This window comes from Moschus berezovskii, chromosome 17, assembly GCF_049115385.1.
Source record: "Moschus berezovskii isolate FMDL1 chromosome 17, NW_MosBer_1.0, whole genome shotgun sequence".
Lineage (NCBI taxonomy): Eukaryota > Metazoa > Chordata > Mammalia > Artiodactyla > Moschidae > Moschus > Moschus berezovskii.
This window is the reverse complement of record NC_142476.1, coordinates 76,450,415-76,473,181: the sequence shown is the minus strand read 5'-3', so window position 1 is coordinate 76,473,181 and position 22,767 is coordinate 76,450,415.

The following is a 22,767-nucleotide window of genomic DNA, read 5'->3' as shown; positions in this document are numbered from 1 at the left end:
TAACCTTGTTTCACTTTTCTAGGTTTATGGGCAGGAGATGGATGGACTGAAGTTACTTCATCTCATATGCTGCTTTCTGCGGATAGTTTTATTCCCTCTTTCTAGAATATTTGACCTGAGAAAGGTTACAGAAAATTGAACTGCAGTCTCTTCAGTGAAGCTGATCTTGCTGGCTAGACTCTTAAAACATATCTTAGCAGTGTAACTTTATGCCACAATAAATTTACCTTCCTCCTCTGAAGAAAATAACATCAAGAATATAATCCGGGGTGCTCTACTCTATACTATAGATAGATAAATAACTATCAAATGGAATTCAAACTGTTTTGTTTTTTAACTTCAAGGTGGTTCAGAATGTCATACTGTTGCTTGCAGCAAGTGGATTATAGACTTCAATTTTAATATTCTAAAGTGAGTAGAAATGTTCTTACACCATGGACACTCCTGGAACCTAGTATAGTATAATAATATTATTTACTTTTTGAAGAGCATTGAAGTTTATTAGTCTGGGTGGGTGGAGAGTTAAAAAGAATAGTGGAAAATGACAACATGGTTTTATCTGTCTTATTTTTCTCTGGCGAGTGACTGCAAAGAATAAAAGTAAACTTACTTGAAAAGTTAAAATGGTCAGTTTCAATGCTGTGTAAATATGACTTTGGCAAATAGTTTATATAATAATAATAATTATACAATTCAAAATGATTTGCAATTATCATTCTAAATGTATACTTTGCAGAAAGGGATTCTATTTTTTTTCATTCTGCTTATTTAGGACTTTTTGACTATGTTGATTTCAGACGTTTTTTTCTGGATTCATTAGAAAGAAAAGTGCCAGTGAGGAAGCCTGTATAGAACCTTAAATAGGGCTTTGACCAAATTTTAAAAATATTTTATGGGACTAGATTATTCCTACACTTACAATGAAGTGCATGAAGAAATATGAAGCTGAGTTGGCCTTGTTCTATGTCAGGTAGAAGGTATAATTTACATCAAGTAAGAGGCTCCACTAAATATGGAGCTTTTCCAGTGAGGGTGGGAAATGTATATGTACAAGTATATAGAAAAACCTTGCTACTGCTTAATAGAGTATCACTATATTAGTATATATTTTTGCCAATTAGCAAAACAGAACTAATACTTAGTAAATACAGTTTAAACATCTGGCATGTGCATGAAATATAATTAAATTTAGAGATCTTTCATAGAAATTATAAAATATGAATTTAGCATACTAAGAAATAAGTCAAACTTACTGCTGACCATTTTGTATTGGACTGATTATTTTATTCATTTTGAATGTGACTTTCATTTTTATTCTTGAAAATCAGTCTTGAACAGAAAATGTGCAAGAACATTCTATTTAAAGGAGCAAAGCTCAAATAATTGGAAGTAATGCATCATGAATACATTAATAATAGTATCAAAGAACTGAAAAAAACATTTGGTGGGAAGTAAAAGGCTTTGCCATTTACAGAAAGGTGGTCACCTACTCTAGTAATGCATATTGTTTCTAACACAGAAGGGATTATGGCTTGGGATACCTTAAAACAAGATTATATAAGGCTAGAAAGTATGTCATCCCATCACACCATCACTCAAACTCAATGGAAAATCAGTTTTCAGCAGAAGCAGAATACAAGTCATGATGCCAAGAAGCCTCACAATGAATGGTGTGTACGAAATTACAGTCAAAAGACATAGTGTTTCCTCTCTATGGAGAAAGCAACTTTTGAAAAGACATCTATGATTTATGAAGAGCATATCTTGAAGACAATTAGTGAACATTTTAGTATTAGATAATTTTCTTCTCCATATTTTTAAACCAAAATTATTCTGCAGATATGATATAGGAATTTGAGTTTTTCCATGTGTATGCATGCACACGTGATCAGTAGACCCCATGGATTGTAGCTCGCCAGGCTCCTCTGTCTGTGGGATTTCCCAAGAAAGAACACTGGAGTGGGTTGCCATTTCTTTCTCCATGAGATCTTGCCGATCCAGGGATCAAACCCATGTTATCTCTTGAGTCTCCTGCATTGGCATGAGTGTTCTTTACCAGCTGAGCCACAGGGAAGCTCTGAGTTCTTCCATAAAGTTTCTTTTTGTCTTTTGGCAGCTGATTTGACATATGTGACTATTAATTTAGAGATGGTCAAAGCTTTATTATGTATTGGAAATACCAATACCCTTCAGGAATTTAAATAGATATATACAGGAAGATTAGATAGTTTATTGAAACTATACTTCACACATCTTTTATATTTTTATGCTTGTATAATAATTTGCAAGCTTATTCTGTCTTTTAATTTCTCTAATAAGGTTGTGACAGCAAATCATTTAGTATAGCTGTAGGTGTTTTGCTATTACTTCATTAAATTGTAAATCACAGCAGGAGGCTTTTACACGATAAGATAAAGAAGTATTGAATGTAGAAAAGTTTGCCTTTTATGTTTTTTATGTTCTGAAAGTAAAAATGGTAATCAGAAATTTTAAAATAATGAGTATAATCTTTATGAAGCAGTTTTCTGTTTCAGTAATTATTTTTCTTCTTTTGGAAAACATATTCAGTATTATAAAAATTAAACAATTGGTAAAATTAACATATCAAAAACTGTAGTTAGCTATTAGCAAAATACAATCTAAGATCATCTGAGAATTTTAAAATATTGAGAGATAACTGTCTTGATATTTGCTTGGCAATTCCAATTACATTGGTTTGAGTAATAGTACAATTACTATTTGTCATTTGCCTGTTAAAAAATAATGATTAAAGAAGACAATTTAGGTGATACCCAAACTTTATCTAACATGATGAAGTGAACATGAAGTTGTCTCTCCTTTCAGACAACTGCAAAATAGGGCAGAAGGAAAGAAGCTTTTACAGGATAAAGAATAAGAGACAAATAGAAAATAACTGACTGGCTGGGGCTTAATAATCAAACTTGTTTGGGTTCAGTTCAGTTCAGTTCAGTTCAGTCGCTCAGTTGTGTCCGACTCTCCGCGACCCCATGAATCACAGCACGCCAGGCCTCCCTGTCCATCACCAACTCCCGGAGTTCACTCAAACTCATGTCCACAGAGTCGGTGATGCCATCCAGCCATCTCATTCTCTGTCGTCCCCTTCTCCTCCCGCCCCCAACCTTTCCCAGCATCCGAGTTTTTTCCAGTGAGTCAACTCGTCGCATGAGGTGGCCAAAGTATTGGAGTTTCAGCTTTAGCATCAGTCCTTCCATTGAACACCCAGGATTGATCTCCTCTAGAATGGACTGGTTGGATCTCCTTGCAGTATAGGGGACTCTCAAGAGTCTTCTCCAACACCACAGTTCAAAAGCATCAATTCTTCGGCGATCAGCCTTCTTCACAGTCCAACTCTCACATCCATACATGACCACGGGAAAAACCATAGCCTTGACTAGACGGACCTTTGTTGGCAAAGTAATGTCTCTGCTTTTTAATGTACTATCAAGGTTGGTCATAAATTTCCTTCCAAGGAGTAAGCGTCTTTTAATTTCATGGCTGCAATCAGCAAGCTTCAAGCCAACCTTTTCACTCTCCTCTTTCACTTTCATCAAGAGGCTTTTTAGTTCCTCTTCACTTTCCGCCATAAGGGTAGTGTCATCTGCATATCTGAGGTTATTGATATTTCTCCCAGCAATCTTGATTCCAGCTTGTGCTTCTTAGGGTTAGAAGCCCACAATTTACTTAGAGTTTGAGGTTTGGCTAACTGAATATACAGCATTTCTGGCCAAGGAGAGCATTTACGAGGACACAAATGTTACCTAAGTTTTGGTTTGCTGACGTGGCACCCTGGGCTGTGGGAGCGCCATCTTGAACTTAGAAAGTTATTTCAACACATCTAGAAAAACTGAAGCTTCCATCAGACCTGACATTTAACATTTTTGCATCCTTTACATATTAAGAAAAATATGTTTCATAAAGTCTCCTAAATGTTCCATTTGTAACTGTCGCAATGTCATATTTATATATGAATGTCTTTGGAGAACAGATTGCTTTTTTAATAGTTTAATGGATGTAAGAAATCAATGTTGTATCTAGCTTTTATTGTGAATAACACAATATTTACTTTTTAAAACACTTTTAATAATAATAGTAGTAACAAAATAACGAGAGGATAAATAATATTTACTATTTTCAAGACACTGTCATAACATATTTCTTGGTTTTTATTTTGTTTTTATTAAACAAAAATTCTAGCATTTCTCCAAAGATATATTAGAGAAGGTTTAGCCATGGGATTACTACTTTATAACTGCTGTTTTATTTTTGAGACATTAAGATTTTTCCAGTAAAGCATGATAACATTCAATGTGTCTCTTCCAAGTTACCATATTTAAGCAGAAATAGTCAGTACCCCTTACTCTTTTTTTTTTTTTTTAAATTTCCATCACAAATCTCAGAAGGTCACAGACAACTAATTATATTGTTTTCTAATGAGCACAGCAATACAATTATTCTTAAATTTTATCTGTGTTCCTTTTCAGGAAACAAAGGAAATTACATAGTTTGAAAATTGTGTATTTTAACTTCTTGTGAATTTGCTAGGATTAATGTGGCTACAAAGTGGGTCAAATATTTTGAAGCATGTTTAAACCAGCTGTTTATAAGTGTTCATTGTCACATCCATATATCAAGCATTTTAATGAAAAACTGACCACATTGAGCTGAAAAAGAGAGTGGGAATGTCAACACCCTAGTAGAATCACTGAAAAAGTATATTCTGTGTAGAGTTTGGATTGGAGAGATCATATCATTTAGAATAAACATCATGTAAAATAGCTTCGGAGAAGGCAATGGCAAGCCACTCCAGTGTTCTTGCCTGGAGAATCCCAGGGACAGGGGAGCCTGGTGGGCTGCCATCTATGGGGTCACACAGAGTCGGACACGACTGAAGTGACTTAGCAGCAAAATAGCTTAGCTAGTGAAGGACAGGGAAGCCTGGCATGCTGCAGTTCATGGGGTCACAAAGAGTTGGATATGACTTAAGCAACTGAACAACAAAAAACAAAATAGCTTAAGCCACTTAACACTCCTTATTTTGATAAAAGCACACAAAAAAAACATAGAAACACAAGTCTCTCTATAATACATGGAAAATAGGTAGACAAAGCAAAATGCCCACACCTGCTTATCAATTTGCAGTGAAAGAAGAAAAAGGCAAAAAAATGGATAAGTGGATATAAAGAAAAATGTTTAGACCAGTTATACATTTGCCATGTCACAGGCATTTTGTTATTTCAGCAATAAAAAATTTCAGATAAATATCTATTTTACATCCTGTTTAAATATAGGTGACTGTCATGCAAAATTCAACATGATAGAATTCAAAATTCAGAAAGATAGAATTATGATGGATACCCATATTTATAGCAGCAAAACTTATATTTGAAAGTTATGTGCTATAATAGATAAGATTGAAGACTACATCTAAATGTCTACAAATGTAGTTTCACATGAACAATGGCTCGAAATAAAAGCAGGGGAAAACATGCAAAGCTTCTTATCTATTGTGGATAAACATGATAAAAATTAGAATACTATTAGTAGGCTATTTAAAAAACTCGTGCTGCTGCATGCTATGTAATGTCGCTTCAGTCATGTCCAACTCTTTGTGACCCCATGGACTATATCTCGCCAGGCTCCTTTCCCATAGGATTCTCCAGGCAAGAATGCGGGAGTGGTTTGCCATACCTTTCTCCAGGGTATCTTCCTGATCCAGGGAAGTAACCTATGTCTCTTATGTCTCCTTCATTGGCAAGTGGGTTCTTTATCACTAGCACCACTGGGAAGCTCTTAACAATCCTTATGTATAATAAAAATGCAAGTTTTAGGCCTTTCCTATTGTAAATTCCTGATGCCTTCTTAGAATTTTTAACCTGCAATTCAATTTCAGAAGATTGTAATTTGTGTTTTTTGTTTTATTTTTAATATAATCTACACAAGAATAAATATATACAACTCATTTAAAAAACTGAGGCTATACTTGGAATTGTTATATGAAATATGTATTTTTTTTTTTGCAAACACTGGTTGTCAATAGTTAAAATAAATAAGCATATTTGTTATAAAAAGGTTTATGCTTTTCTGGCTGGTTGGAGACATTAATTTTCCAAGCATGGCGTCTCTTGATTTATCTTAGCAGAGAAGATGTATTCAGGCCTGCTCTCAATGTAATTTCTAACATATGGTTGAACTTTTCATAACTGTCCGGTTGGGTAGTTTTTCTCCCCAAGAGAAGCCGAAAAACAATAGCAACTCAATGGACTAAGATGGTCCGAGTCCCTGGGATCTACACCATTTTATCTATGAAAAGGAGGAAGTGCGTAAACAAATCAAAAACTGGCAAAATGGTATGAATATTTTTACACATGAATAGATGTGATAACCTGGAGGGGGCATGACACTCCACTCCTGAATTCTTGCCTGAAGAATCCCATGGACAGAGGAGCCTGGTGGGCTATGGCCCATAGGGTCACAAAGAGTCAGACACGACTGAAGTGACTTAGCAGACATGAAAGATGTGATAAAATGATTTCATTTCTTCTTTGCTAAAATAATCACTATAATAAATTAAATCCAGATTATTCTTAGAAGTGTCCATCAATTGTCCATTCCAAAAAATAAAAATATAGTGACAAAATATGAAACTGGTTTCTGCAGGTGGAAGGCAGGGAAAGACCAAAGAAAGAGGTAGATTCTCCATATTGGTAGGTAGAAGGTTTAATAAGCAAGGGAAGTGAGAAGGCTTGTAGTGTGAGGCCACAAGATGAGTCAATTTCTGCACTCGCCATCAGAATTTTAAGTTTATGTAGAGTCCTTAACTGGGTTTAGGCATCCAAATAGTCTCAACAACACCTTACTCTCTCAAGACTGTATGCCTGAAATGACTCTAACCAAGGGCAAGGCGGGCAGAGCATACATCCCAAGGACACGGGTGTGACTGAGGACCCTCAGGTTGCCCAGGTCCAGCCTGAGGGTCAATCAGTGGTTGCACCCCCTTGAAGACTTCCTCCAACAGAACTAAATGTAGGCAAGATGCAGCCAATGAGTCCCCAGTGTCTAATGTATCAAACAATATTTGTCTGGACACAGGTCCCAGAGAAGTAGTAAAACAGCTGATTGACACAAGTAGTAATGCAGCTGATTCATGGGAATGAAACGCAAATGAGAAGGGAATGGTCTCATGGGAAAAACATATACATATATATATGTATATGTTTTATATATATATGAGTCCAAATCTTATGACTTGTACATATTCCAGCACTCTGCTTCTTCTAAATCTCATCTTAGTAAATTTCACATAAAGCTTTACTTTAAAAGAGATGCAATTTTTCCCAATTCTGGGTTATTGCTGACATTATTACATGTGGATTAGGGATATTTACTTCTTATTAGTGGAGGGGTCTGAAATTTAGCATTTCCTTAAAAGTATCATTTAATATAATTGTTTATTGATAAAAGCACTAGAAATTTTAGAAGTATTACCAAGCCTTCTTCTTGTACATCACTTATGATTGTTTTACAGAATTATTCCATGAATCATCTTCTAGAGGAATATTAAGACTTCCCCAGTGGTCCAGTTAAGATTTGTGGCTTCCAATGCAGGGGAAATGGGTTTGATCCCTTGTTGGGGAAGTAAGATCCTACATGCTGCATGGTGTTGCCAACAAGTAAAAATTTGAGCCTTCCCTGGTGGCTCAGATGATAAAGAATCCACCTGCAATGCAGGAGGCCTGGGTTCAATCCCTGGGTTGGAAAGATCCCCTGGAGGAGGGCATGGCAACCCACTCCAGTATTCTTGCCTGGAGACTCCCCATGGACAGAGCAGACTGGCAGACCACAGAACATGGGGTTGCAAAGAGTTGGATATGACTAGACAACTAAGCACAGTGGAATATTAATAAGCATAAATTTAAAAGAAAACTTAGAATGTGTTTATCAACCATGAATGAAGCAGGAAGAGAACTTGGCATATTTTGTTGATATAGAGACTACCTGACAATTAAAATGGGTAGAGCATTGATATGAAATTACAAAGCCCTTAGAATATGTTTTCTAGAGAAATGAAGCATAAGTGAATTCATGATCTAGAAATAAGAACTCAGCTTCCCAAATTTTAATTTCAGCTAGAGAGATTCACGGACAGAAGAGCCTGGCAGGCTACAGTTTATGGAATCAAAGAGTCAGACACGACTGAGTGACTAACATTTACCTACAGAGAGATTAATACTTTTGGAGAATAGAGAATTAAACCTTGAATATATCATTAAAACTTTATTTAAAGACAGAATAATATTTTCTAGGAGACTAAAACTATTCAGTGACACACACTTGATACAGAGAAAATTAAAACATAAAATAAACTGTATTCTTTTAACAACCATCATCAAGTGAAAACATTGTTTTCTATTTCAATTATATTCCTCAAGTATATATTGACTTCTACATCATACTGTGTATAAGATTTAAATTAATCTCAATAATTAAATAATAAATAACAAGACTGCAGTTATATAAAATTAGCAAGTTTTAAAATATTAGCAGAAAGGTAGCAAGGTAAAGACATCAACTCTAGTTCTTCCTTCAATTGTGATTTATACACTTCTCTTGATTAAAAAAGATACAAGTTCATTGTGTGAATGTGTGTGTGTGTTTGCATGCACACACGTCCTTCACCACATGGGAGAAAACAATAAGGCAACCAGTTCAAATGAGAAGCAATCAAAGAGTGAAAGTGAAAGTGAAGTCGCTCAGCCATACCCGACTCTTTGACCCCATGGACTGTAGCCCACCAGGCTCCACAGGATTTTCCAGGCAAGAATACTGGAGTGGGTTGCCATTTTCTTCTCCAGGAGATCTTCCTGACCCAGAGATTGAACCCAGGTCTCCCGCATTGTAGGCAGATGCTTTACCATCTGAGCCACCAGGGAAATCACCAGGGAAATCGAAGAGAACCACATTTAAAAAATAAAGAAGTTGTAAAATTCTGACTGATTATTCTTGGAGAAATCACACGATGCTCAGTGCACCAAAGGATAAAATTTAAATTTAACAATCAAGTTGTTACCTAACCAAAATTGGGTCCACTTTCCAGAGCACAGCATAGTCAATCTAATGACACAAAGCTGTAGTGAAGAAAAGTACAGTTTACGGAAGACACTAAGCAAGGAGCACAGGCAGCTTAGGCTCAAAAGATCTCCCCTATGGCTTTTAGGGAAGGATTTAGTTTCTGTAAAGCAACTTAAATATATGTGTCAGATTGTCATCTATAGTCCTTGAGGAAGAAACAAGGTCCAGTGACTGCTCAACTAGGGTTCCCTGTTTTCCTGCTGAACTACTGCTTAAGCTATCATTACTTTTTCTTGGCTGCTTTTCCTTGCTTCCATATTCCCTCACTTCTCAACTTAGTAACTGCCTGAGTCTGTTCTTTGGAACTTAGGGAGGGTCTAGGAGGCAATGGCAGCCTACTCCAGTACTCTTGTCTGGAAAATCCCATGGTCGGAGGAGCCTGGTGGGCTGCAGTCCATGGGGTCGCTAAGAGTCGGACATGACTGAGCGAATTCACTTTCACTTTTCACTTTCATGCATTGGATAAGGAAATGGTAACCCACTCCAGTGTTCTTGCCTGGAGAATCCCAGGGAAGGCGGAGCCTGGTGGGCTTCAGTCTAGGGGGTCAGGCAGAGTTGGACACGACTGAAGCGACTTAGCAGCAGCAGGAGGCTAAAGCCTGTTTTTATACACACATATATATATATATATATATAAACAAGAAATTGGATAAGCAGGTGTCTGCCATCAGGAAGGGTCCCACAGTGTCCTTGTCAGTTTCAAAACCTTCAAATATTTCCATTAGGTATCCAAAACCTAAATTACAAAATATATCTCCCCTTTCTTTACCGGATTATGCTTCCTAAAAGAAAAACATACATCATCTTTTCCTTTTCTCTCCCTTATCAAATTTGACTTCTTATATCAGTGTCTTTTCTCCCTGAATCTCTATTCCAACTCGAGGTGTTTTCCAATCCCTTCCGCCTGATTTCCTGCCCTACTCTCATTACTTCTAAATAAGTTTTTTTTTTTTTTGTCTCCAAGTATCACACATCTTGGCATTATTATTTGATTTTTATGAATACACTATTTCTCTTTAGGTAAGATCCTAGTGTGGTCTCCCAGCTTGTTCAGGGGTGAAGAATCTGCAGTGTAGGGGATGGAAGAGGCATGGGTTCAATCCCCAAGTCATGAAGATTCCCTGGAGAAGAAAACAGCAGCCTACTCCAGTATTCTTGCCTGGGAAATCCCATGGAGAGAAGAATCTGGTTGGCTATAGTCCATGTGGTTGCAAAGAAATGGACGTGACTGAGCAGGCACACATACTAAGATCCTAGGGACCGTATTATAATATATTATAATCATGACAGGATGATGTCCTATTAAGATGTGTAAAGGAGTTTGCTTATCATAGACACCCCAAAAGAGCTGTTGTCTAAATGAAGAAATTATCTCAGTCTTGGGCCAATTAATTCCACTTCTTTGTTTAATGCTGGGATAATACCAGATGCTTCTCTGCAAGTAATCTCTAGCTTAATTTAAGATTTGACAGGATGAAAGAGATTTATTCCATTGTGTTATTTGGCTAGCCATAAGCTACTCACCTTATTGTGAATGTCTTTACCTCAAATTTGAGGTCCTTTTGAGTTGAACATTTGTGTATACAATATATTTTCTAAATCACTTCCAGGGATACAGGGCTCTTGAATGCATTACCTAGATGTATTAAACAATCAAGAAAGGCAGTCATTATTTCACAGCTTTATAGATTAGAAAGTTGAATCTCAGGCATATGAATGGTGGAATAGGGTTTTAAACTCAGATTATAAATACATGCTCTCTTTATTAAAATGTGCTCTTTTAGACATTTGCCCTTGGTTTCTCTCTAAAGTTTCAACCATAAATTTGAATTATTTACATATTTTCCATAGACCCTAAATCTCAATATAAGGAATTAGGAATTCATAGTAATTAATATCCCACTAGAATATTTCAACAGAGAGCAATGCAATAAACTCAAATCTTAAGTTTGTTATATATCTTTTATGCAATTTTGGTCAATGTAAAAGTTGCCAGTCTCAGTTTTCTTATCCTTAAAACAAGTGAAATAGCAGTACATAATCCATCAATTTATTGTGCGGAATGGCCACCTCATGGACTGCAGCACACCAGGCCTCCCTGTTCATCACAAACTCCAAGAGTTTACTCAAACTCATGCCCATTGAATCAGTGATGTCATCCAACCACCTCATCCTCTGTCGTCCCCTTCTCCTCCAACCTTCAATCATTCCCAGCATCATGGTCTTTTCAAATGAGTCAGTTGTTCACATCAGGGGGTCAAAGTACTAGAGTTTCAGCTTCAGTATCAGTCCTTCCAATGAATAGTCAGGACTGATTTCCTTTAGGATGGACTGGTTGTATCTTCTTGCAGTTCAAGGGACTCTCAAGAGTCTTCTCCAACACCACAATGAACCAGAGGGATGGGATGGGGAGGTAGGTGGAAGGGGGGTTCAAGATGGGGAATATATGTACATCTGGGGCAGATTCATGTCAATGTGTGGCAAAACCAATACAACAATGTAAAGTAATTAGCCTCCAATTAAAATAAATACATTTTTAAAAAGTATAAAATAAAATTAAAGAAAAAAACAAAACATCAGTTCTTCTGAGCTCAGCTTTCTTTATAGTCCAACTCCTACATCCATAGATGACTACTGGAAAAACCAAAACTTTGACTAGACAGACCTTTGTTGGCAAAGTAATGTCTCAGCCTTGTACTATGCTATCTAAGTTGGTTATAACTTTTCTTCCAAAGAAGAAAAGTCAAAAGGCTGCAGTCAAAATCTGCAGTGATTTTGGAGCCCCCCAAAATAGTCTGTCACTGCTTCCATGGTTTCCCATCTATTTGCCATGAAGTAATGGGACTGGATGCCATGATCTTAGTTTTCAGAATATTGAGTTTTAATCCAATTTTTACAATCTCCTCTTTCAGTTTCATCAAGAGGCTTTTTAGTTCTTCACTTTCTGCCATAAGGGTGGTGTCGTTTGCATATCTGAGATTATTGATACTTCTCCTGGCAATCTTAATTCCAGCCTATGCTTTATACAGCCCAGCATTTCTCATGATGTACTCTGCATATAAGTTAAATCAGCAGGATGACAATATACAGTCTTGACGTACTCCTTTCTCTATTTGGAACCAGTCTGTAGTTCCATGTCCAGTTCTAACTGTTGCTTCTTGACCTGCATACAGATTTCTCAGGAGGCAGATCAGGGTGTCTGGAATTCCCATCTCTTGAAGAATTTTCCACAACTTTTTGTGATTCACACAGTCAAAGGCTTTGGCATAGTCAATAAAGCAGAAGTAGATATTTTCCTGGAACTCTTTTGCTTTTTCAATGATCCAACAGATGTTGGCAATTTGATCTCTGTTTTATCTGCCTTTTCTAAATCCAGATTGAACATCTGGAAGTTCACAGTTCACGTGCTGTTGTAGCCTGCCTTCGAGAATTTTGAGTATTACTTTACTAGCATGTGAGATGAGTGCAATTGAGCAGTAGTTTGAGCATTCTTGCAACCAAGCTTATCCCTTTAGCATGGATTGGTTGGATCTCCTTGCAGTTCAAGGGTCTCTCAAGAGTCTTCTCCAACACCACAGTTCAAAAACATCAGTTCTTTGGCACTAAATGTAGCCAATAGAAGGTGGACTTCCTGATTTCTTTTCTTTATATACCTGCTTTATCAAAGTCAGTATATTATCTAATAAATTTATTCACTAGTCATGATTTATCTTGGTAGGGGTGATAAAAATAGAGGTTGGTAAGAGGGTACAAACTTCCAGTTATATGGCGAATAAGGAATGTTAACATGAAATCTATAACATGGTGAATCTAATGTATCACATGGTGACTATAGTTAATAGCATTCTACTATATACTTGACGAGAGAGAGACGCCGGCTCCGGCGGGGAAGATGCGAGAGAGACGCCGGCTGCTGCGCAATTGCAGAAGCGTGGCCGAGAGAAGCTACCCCACGCCCAAGGTCAGGGCGGTGGCCAAGAGGAGCTGTCCCACGTCCAAGAGGCAGTGGCTGCGTGGGCACAGGAGGGCCGAGAGGAGCTACTCCACATTCAAGGTCAGGAGGGGCCCCTTGAGGAGATACCACTCGTCCAAGGTAAGGTACAGCGGCTGCACTTTGCTGGAGCAGCTGTGAAGAGATACACCAAGACCAAGGTAAGTGAAACCCAAATAAGACGGTAGGTATTCAGTTCAGTTCAGTCGCTCAGTCGTGTCCGACTCTCCGCGACCCCATGAATAACAGCACGCCAGGCCTCCCTGTCCATCACCAACTCCCGGAGTTCACTCAAACTCATGTCCACAGAGTCAGTGATGCCATCCAGCCATCTCATTCTCTGTCGTCGCCTTCTCCTTGGGAGGGGGCATTAGAGGGCAGACACACTGAAATCATAATCACAAAAAACTAGTTGAACTGATCATATGGACCACAGCCCTGTCTAACTCAATGACACTAAGCCATTTTTGTGTGGGGCCACCCAAGATGGATGGGTCATGGTGGAAATCTGACAGAATGTGGTCCACTGGAGAAAGGAATGGCAAACCACTTCAGTATACTTGCCTTGAGAACCCCATGAACAGTATGAAAAGGCAAAATGATAGGATACTGAATGAGGAATTCCCTAGGTCGGTAGTTGCCCAGTATGCTACTGGAGATCAGTGGAGAAATAACTCCAGAAAGAATGAAGGGATGGAGCCAAAGCGAAACAAATACTCAGTTGTGGATGTGACTGATGATAGAAGCAAGTTCCAATGCTGTAAAGAGAAATATTGCATAGGAACCTGGAATGTTAGGTCCATGAATCAAGGCAAATTAGAAGTGGTCAAACAGGAGATGGCAACAGTGAAGGTTGACATTCTAGGAATCAGTGAACTAAAATGGACTGGAATGGGTGAATTTAACTCAGATAACCATTATATCTACTACTGTGGGCAGGAATCGCTTAGAAGAAATGGAGTAGCCATCATGGTCAACAAAAGAGTCCAAAATGCAGTACTTGGATGCAATCCTAAAAATGACAGAATTATTATATTAGTTTCCAAGGCAAACCATTCAATATTACAGTAATCCAAGTCTATGCCCCAACCAGTAATGCTGAAGAAGCCGAAGTTGAACAGTTCTATGAATACCTATAAGACCTTTTAGAACTAACACCCAAAAAAGATTTCCTTTACATTATAGGGGATTGGAATGCAAAAGTAGGAAGTCAAGAAACACCTGGAGTAACAGGCAAATTTGGCCTTGGAGCACGAAATGAAGCAGGGCAAAGGCTAATAGAGTTTTGCCAAGAGAACGCACTGGTCATAGCAAACACCCTCTTCCAACAACACAAGAGAAGACTCTACACATGGATATCACCAGATGGTCAACACCGAAATCAGATTGATTATATTCTTTGCAGCCAAAGATGGAGAAGCTCTATACAGTTAGCAAAAACAAGACCAGGAGCTGACTGTGGCTCAGCTCATGAACTCCTTATTGCCAAAGTCAGACTGAAATTGAAGAAAGTAGGGAAAACCGTTAGACCATTCAGGTATGACCTAAATCAAATCCCTTATGATTATACAGTGGAAGTAAGAAATAGATTTAAGGGTCTAGATCTGCTACATAGAGTGCCTGATGAACTCTGGATGGAGGTTCGTGACATTGTACAGGGGACAGGGACCAAGACCATCCCCATGGAAAAGAAATGCAATAAAGCAAAATGCCTGTCTGAGGAGACCTTACAAATAGCTGTGAAAGAAGAGCACTGAAAAGCAAAGGAGGAAAGGAAAGATATAAGCATCTGAATGCAGAGTTCCAAAGAATAGCAAGGAGAGATAAGAAAGCCTTTCTCAGCGATCAATGCAAAGAAATAGAGGAAAACAACAGAATAGGAAAAACAAGAGATCTCTTCAAGGAAATTAGAGATATCAAGGGAACATTTCATGCAAAGATGGGGTCGATAAAGGACAGAAATGGTATGGACCTAACAGAAGCAGAAGATATTAAGAAGAGGTGGCGAGAATACACAGAAGAACTGTACAAAAAAGATCTTCACGATGAAGATAATCACGATGGCATGATCACTCACCTGGAGCCAGACATCTTGGAATGTGAAGTCAAGTGGGCCTTAGAGAACATCACTACGAACAAAGCTAGTGGAGGTGATGGAATTCCAGTTGAGCTATTTCAAATCCTGAAAGATGATGCTGTGAAAGTACTGCACTCAATGTGCCAGCAAATTTGGAAAACTCAGCAGTGGCCACAGGACTGGAAGAGGTCAGTCTTCATTCCAATCCCAAAGAAAGACAATGCCAAAGAATGCTCAAACTACCGCACAATTGCACTCATCTCACACGCTAGTAAAGTCATGCTCAAAATTCTCCAAGTTAGGCTTCAGCAATATGTGAATCGTGAACTTCCAGATGTTCAAGCAGGTTTTAGAAAAGGCAGAGGAACCAGAGATCAAATTGCCAACATCCGCTGGATCATGGAAAAAAGCAAGAGAGTTCCAGGAAAACATCTATTTCTGCTTCATTGACTATGCCAAAGCCTTTGACTGTGTGGATCACAATAAACTGTGGAAAATTCTGAAAGAGATGGGAATACCAGACCAACTGACCTGCCTCTTGAGAAACCTGTATGCAGGTCAGGAAGCAACAGTTAGAACTGGACATGGAACAACACACTGGTTCCAAATAGGTAAAGGAGTACATCAAGGTTGTATATTGTCACCCTGCTTATTTACTTCTATGCAGAGTACATCATGAGGAACGCTGGGCTGGAAGAAGCACGAGCTGGAATCAAGATTGTTGGGAGAAATATCAATAACCTCAGATATGCAGATGACACCACCCTTATGGCAGAAAGTGAAGAGGAACTCAAAGGCCTCTTGATGAAAGTGAAAGAGGAGAGTGAAAAGGTTGGCTTGAAGCTCAACATTCAGAAAACGAAGATCATGGCATCTGGTCCCATCACTTCATGGGAAATAGATGGGGAAACGGTGGAAACAGTGTCAGACTTTATCTTTTTGGGCTCCAAAATCACTACAGATGCTGATTGCAGCCATGAAATTAGAAGACGCTTACTCCTTTGAAGGAAAATCATGACCAGCCTAGATAGCATATTAAAAAGCAGAGACATTACTTTGCCAACAAAGGTCCGTCTAATCAACGCTATGGTTTTTCCCGTGGTCATGTATGGATGTGAGAGTTGGACTGTGAAGAAAGCTGATCGCCGAAGAATTGATGCTTTTGAACTGTGGTGCTGGAGAAGACTCTTGAGAGTCCCTTGGACTGCAAGGAGATCCAACCAGTCCATTCTAGAGGAGATCAATCCTGGGTGTTCATTGGAAGGACTGATTCTAACGCTGAAACTCCAATACTTTGGCCACCTCATGTGACGAGTTGACTCACTGGAAAAGAGTCTGATGCCTGGAGGGATTGGGGGTGGGAGGAGACGGGGACGACAGAGAATGAGATGGCTGGATGGCATCACCGACTCGTTGGACATGAGTTTGAGTGAACTCCGGGAGTTGGTGATGGACAGGGAGGCCTAGTGTGCTGTGATTCATGGGGTCGCAAAGAGTCAGACAACTGAGCGACTGAACTGAACTGAACTGAAGCATTTAAAATTCTGCCTGCCAATGCAGGAGATGCAAGAAGCATGGCTGTGATCACTGGGTCAGTAAAATCCCCTGGAGGAGGAGATAGCAACCCACCCCAGTATTCTTGCCTGTGGAATCCCATGGACAGAGCAGGCTGTTTGGCTACAGACAATGGAGTGGCAAAAAGTCCGACAGGACTGAGAGACCGAAAACACACACGCATACACACACACACACACACACACACACACACTCGGTGTTTCTTCTGTCTTCTCGCAAATTTCATGCAGAAGACTCTTGACTCTGGATCTCTTTAACATTACTTTTCATATTTAGTTTTCTAACTTGTAATTTCTTCCATTTTTACCTATGCATTTATATTCTCCTTCTGTGTAATCTAAAACCAAATTACTACCCAGACATATTCCTTAATTTTTCAGTTAAGTCCATTTAAAATAATCCAGAGGTCCTTTTACGATTCTCCAAATAAGGCAAGATATTTAAGATGTAATTCTGGTCCTAAAAAATACAATAAATGGTAATGTATATCCCAATTAAGCTGATGACTTCAGAATAATGTGTTGTAGTAATAAAATTGAGATACTGCTCTAAAAACAAGGTGAAGTTTTCTTTCTGCTTATTTATTTAGAGGGTAGAGAAGCGACAACTTTTGTTTAAAATATTTTTCCCATGCCCTGGGAGATATTTAATCCTCCATTATCTGACTCTCACTTTGCCTACTTCCCATCATAAGATTCTAGTGTTTGATTAGATGTATTCAAATAATAAGAACAGCAATATTCTGGAACTTGAAATAAATGCACAAAAGTAATCTTATTTCTAATTGTGTCCAAAGGAAGGATAAAAATATTCACCCATATGTAGAGGAAACCAGTGTACTCTGGGAGTAGAACTGTGGATGTCTTGGTCACTTCTTCCCAGCAAGTATTCAGTCATGAAATAGACTCAATAAATAATTTTTGGTTGAATAGATGAACTTTGTCCATAGTCATTATTTTGATTGCCAAAAATGATTTTTCTTACTTCTGGGCTTCAAATTGAGTTCCAAATTATTGAAAAGATACAAATAATTATAGCAAAGTCAAAGCTTGGTAATTTTGACTGATCAGCTACAATCTGTCAAAGCCTGGCCAGCTTTTGGCATGGAATTCCTAAATTAGCATAAAATACTCTTTTACAATACATGCTATTCAGACTTAAACCTAGAAAACAAGACTGTGTTTTTCTTATTTTAAATGATATATTAAATAACTCATAATAATATCCTTTCCTAGTAGCTCAGGTCTCATTACTGTGGGCACATGGTCTAATCTTGCCCAGAATTAGTACAATTTAATGAATGAATTCACAGCATTCATAGCATGGTTTCCCAACTCTTCCTTAATATTTTTCTTGCTGTTTTAAATTTGCATGTGCAAGATTAATGTCACTGATAGAAAATTTATTTAAAAAGTCTCTTTTGCAAATACTAGATCTTCAAAAGATAGAAGCCTGCATCATCTCTGCTGTGATGATTTTAATCTTCAAAAGAAGTTGTTTAATTTATATCCTTTAATTTTCATATTAATGCTGATATTTTCCCTTGAATTTTTTTCATGGGAAATATGGCTGCATAGTTCTGGCCAAGCTCAGAAATATTGAAGCTGTGGGAGGAAACAAAAATTAATAGTAGAGCAGGAGTTCCATGGCAACTATGTGGCTTCATTACCAAAAATCATACACAAGGTTCTGCCTTCATAGTTTCTTATACATTAAGTAGCATAAAGACACTGCATGGTTCATTTAGTCCCTAATTTTTCACTTGGGTAAATTACCTAGATGTTCCGATTCACGTAGAATTCATCCTGTGGAGAAACAGCACAGTTATTTCAGGAAAAAGGACTCCCTTTCAGATCTTGTATCAAACTGATTTATTATTCTACAGTACCTCAACATTTTCCAATTATCAACAGAATTGAAAGCCAAACCAGAGGCAAATTCATCATTCTAAAAAGAAAAGAAACTCCAATAGACCAAATCTAGGGGATACCACACCATTTTTTAAATTAACCATAAACCCCCCTCCCCAGATTTCTGCCCATCTTTTTCCCTTGCCCTCCAGTCCACAACTTACCCTTTCCCTCATCCTGTTAAGGCACAACAGGCACACGTAATATAACTTATGAACACAATACTTTTATAAGATTTAGTTAAAATTGCTTATTTTTACCTTCTTGGCAATATTAACTTCCATTTTCTGTCATGCTCTCTTTGGGGCTACTAGAATATTTTGTAGATACTGATAATAAAATGGCTAAATTATTATTATATATGTTTTATATATGAAAGTAAAGAAATATACTTTATGTATTTTATCAGATATATTAAGTAAATGGTCTGGAAATGTATGTAAATATTAGAATATTTTGAAGGAAATTTGTTAAGCAAATATACTCAGTCAAATAAAGAAGCTTAGACACAGGCTATTGCAGCAAAATGTAACTTTTTGTTATCTAGATATGTGTAAATATACCTTGACATTATATAATTTGTGTAGTTGACAGCATTAGATGTTAGTATAGGTTTATTAGGTGGTAAAAAGAAACTGCAATATAAATCTCTCCCTAGAATGATATAGATATTAATACTTATGTGCATATATAATTTTATCTTTTGCAAAAACATATTGTGTAGGGTGCAAGATAGTGAATTATTTCACACTGAGTTCTCTCTATTCTGATGTACATCTCTGAGCCATCCACTTCTCCAAAGCACAGACAACATGGGCAGCACAAAGGCTTCCTTGGGAGGTATGAGTAAGAGCACTCTTCTAGGTCTTTCTCCACCCTGAGTCACGTTTCCCTATGTGAAAAGTCCAGGAAAAAATTATTCTATGGAGTTGTCTATACTCTTGGGCTTCCTAAGTAGTGCTAGTAGTAAAGAACCCACCTGCCAGTGCAGGAGATGCCTGAGACAATGGTTCAACCCCTAGGTTAAGAAGATCTCCTGAAGGAGGTCATGAGAAGACACTCCAGTATTCTTGCCTGGATAATCCCATGGACAGAGGAGCCTGCCAGGCTACACATAGCCCATAGAGTCTCAAAGAGTCTGACATGAATGAAACAACTTAGCACGTAGCATGCACAGACAGATTAAATACATCAGGCTGTGAGACCAGAGAAGATTGGAGAGAAGAAACTGAACAGAAGTTGTATCTGGTGTCTAGATTTGATGATCTGCAGATTTATAAATTAACTATGCAGAGAAAGCGAGATCCTTGCACTGTCTGTATATCTTAAGATACCTGAGCCTTAAGGTAACCTCAACGGAGCACCAGCAGCTCACAAAGATAACTCATCATACATCATGGTAGAACAGAGAAAGAAAGGTATAAACAAGAGAATTAAAAGAGGCCCCGACCATTAAATATATGCTGAAAGTGATGAAAATATTCTGCTAAAATATATTCATCTGAGAAAAATATTCAGGAAAAGATAGAAAACAAATTAATTAAATTATCAGTTTGAGATTAATATTACACCCTGATGGCAGAAGGCAAAAAGAAACTAAAAAGCCACTTGATGAAGTTGAAAGAGGAGAATGATAAAGCAGACTTAAACTCAACACTCAAAAATGAAGATGGTGGCATCCAGCCCCATCACTTCATGGAAAATAAATGGAAGAAAAGTGAAAGCAGTGACAGATTTTATTTGCTTGGGCTCCAAAATGACTGCAGATGATGGTTGCAGCCATGAAATTAGAAGACTCTTGCTCCTTGGAAGAAAAGCTGTGACAAACTTAGCATATTAAAAAGTAGAGACATCACTTTGCCAACCAAGGTCCATACAGTCAAAGCTATGGTTTTTGCAGTGGTCATATATGGATGTGAGATGGACTATAAAGAAAGCTGAGCACTGAAGAATTGATGCTTTTGAACTGTGGTGTTGGAGAAGACTCTTGAGTGTCCTTTGGACTGCAAGGAGATCAAACAAGTTGATCCTGAAGGGAAACAATACTGAATATTCATTGGAAGGATTGATGCTGAAGCTGAAACTCCAAAATTTTCCACCTGATGGGAAGAACAGACTCACTGGAGAAATCCGTGATGCTGGGAAAGATTGAAGGCAGGAGGAGAAGGGGACAGCAGAAGATGAGATGGTTGGATGGCATCACCAACTCACTGGACATGAGTCTGAGCAAACTCTGGGAGAATGTAAAGGGCAAGGAAACCTGGCATGCTGCAGTCCTTGGGGTCAAAAAGAGTCAGGCATGACAGCAATTGAACAATAATAAGTAAAATAGATAATCAACAAGGACCTACTCTATAGCACGGGGAACTCTACTGAGTACATCATCATAACTTATACGGGGAAGGAATCTAAAAAGAATAGATTTGTGCATTAATATATGAAGAGCTGAATCACTCTGCTGTGCACTTGAAACTAACACAGCATTGTAAATGAACTCTGTGTGTGTGTGTATGTGTGTGCTTAGTCCTGTCTGACACTTTGCAATCCCACTTTGCAAACCTGCAGCACACCAGGCTTCTCTATCCTCCACTATTTCCCAGAATTTACACAAATTCATGCCCATTGAGTCAGTGATGCTATCTAACCACATCATCCTCTGCTTCCTCTTTCTCCTTTTGTCTTTAATCTTTCCCAACATCAGAGTCTTTTCCAATGAGCAGATTTTTCGCATAAGGTGGCGAAAGTATCTGAGCTTCAGTTTCAGCATCAGTCCTTCCAATGAATATTCAGGGTTGATTTCCTCTAGGATTGACTGGTTAGATCTCCCTGCAGTTTAAGAGATGCTCAAGAGTCTTCTCCAGCATCACAATTAAAAAAGAATCATTTCTTTGGTGCTAAGCCTTCTTTATTAATCTAAATATAGAAGTGAGAGCAAATTATAAAATTATTGTTTCTATTTGTGATTGAAAATCAACATATTTAACTAGCTATCTGATAGAGACATTATCCAAATAGAAAGAATAACTAACCCATTAGACTGATGATGCCTACGATGTTTATATTAATGTGTGTACACATGCCACATCCTTCAGTCATGTTTTGATTCTTTGTGACTCTACGTACTATGCTACTCTACCACCATGCTCCTCTGTCCATGGGATTCTCCAGGCAAGAATACTGGAGTGGGTTGCCATGTCCTCCTCCAGCAGATCTTCCCAACCCTGAAATCAAATCTGAGTCTCTTGGGTGTCCTACATTGGCAGGCTGGTTCTTTACACTAGTGCCACCTGGGAAGCCCAATTATATTAATACTTTGTATATATTGAGAATAATACATACTAATCATCTAAACTGCTCTCTATATATGCTAATCATCAACACTGATTACCTTCTATTCACTTAAAATTATTTTTCATATAATTGAGATGTTAAATTCATGCTAGATTAGATGACATCTATTTCTTTATAATAAAGATGCTTTTTTGGAGTCAGTAACCTTTAAAGTATCAAACATATTTCATAGCCTATGGCTCTTACTTTAAGCCACTGTAAAACTCTATAAATTACCTTATTTTTCATATAAAGTTTTTTTTACAAATCAATAATTTGCCTGGTGCTTTTTAAAAAAGGGCAAAAGTAGTAGAAATTGTATTGCAGATATTTTAATAAGAAGCTGTGTATGCCTGCTAAGTCACTTCAGTTATGTCTGACTCTTTGCCACCTTATGCACTGTAGCCTGCTAAGCTTCTGTGTCCATGGCATTCTCCAGGCAAGAATACTGTAATGGGTTGCCCTGCCCTCCTCGAAGGATATTCCTGACCCAGTGATCCAACCAGAGTTTTTATGTCTCCTGCATTGGCAGGTGGGTTCTTTAACACTAGGACCACTTAAGAAACCCAATAAGAAAGCACTGATCTCTAATTACATATAATATTTGAACTACTACTAGTAATCATAGTAGGAATAAAGTAGTAATAATGGAGTTTCAATGATTTCCATTTTTTTCAAGTCCTTAAAAAATTAATCAAATTATTTAAAGTATGTTAAGGAGGGAGAGGATTCAC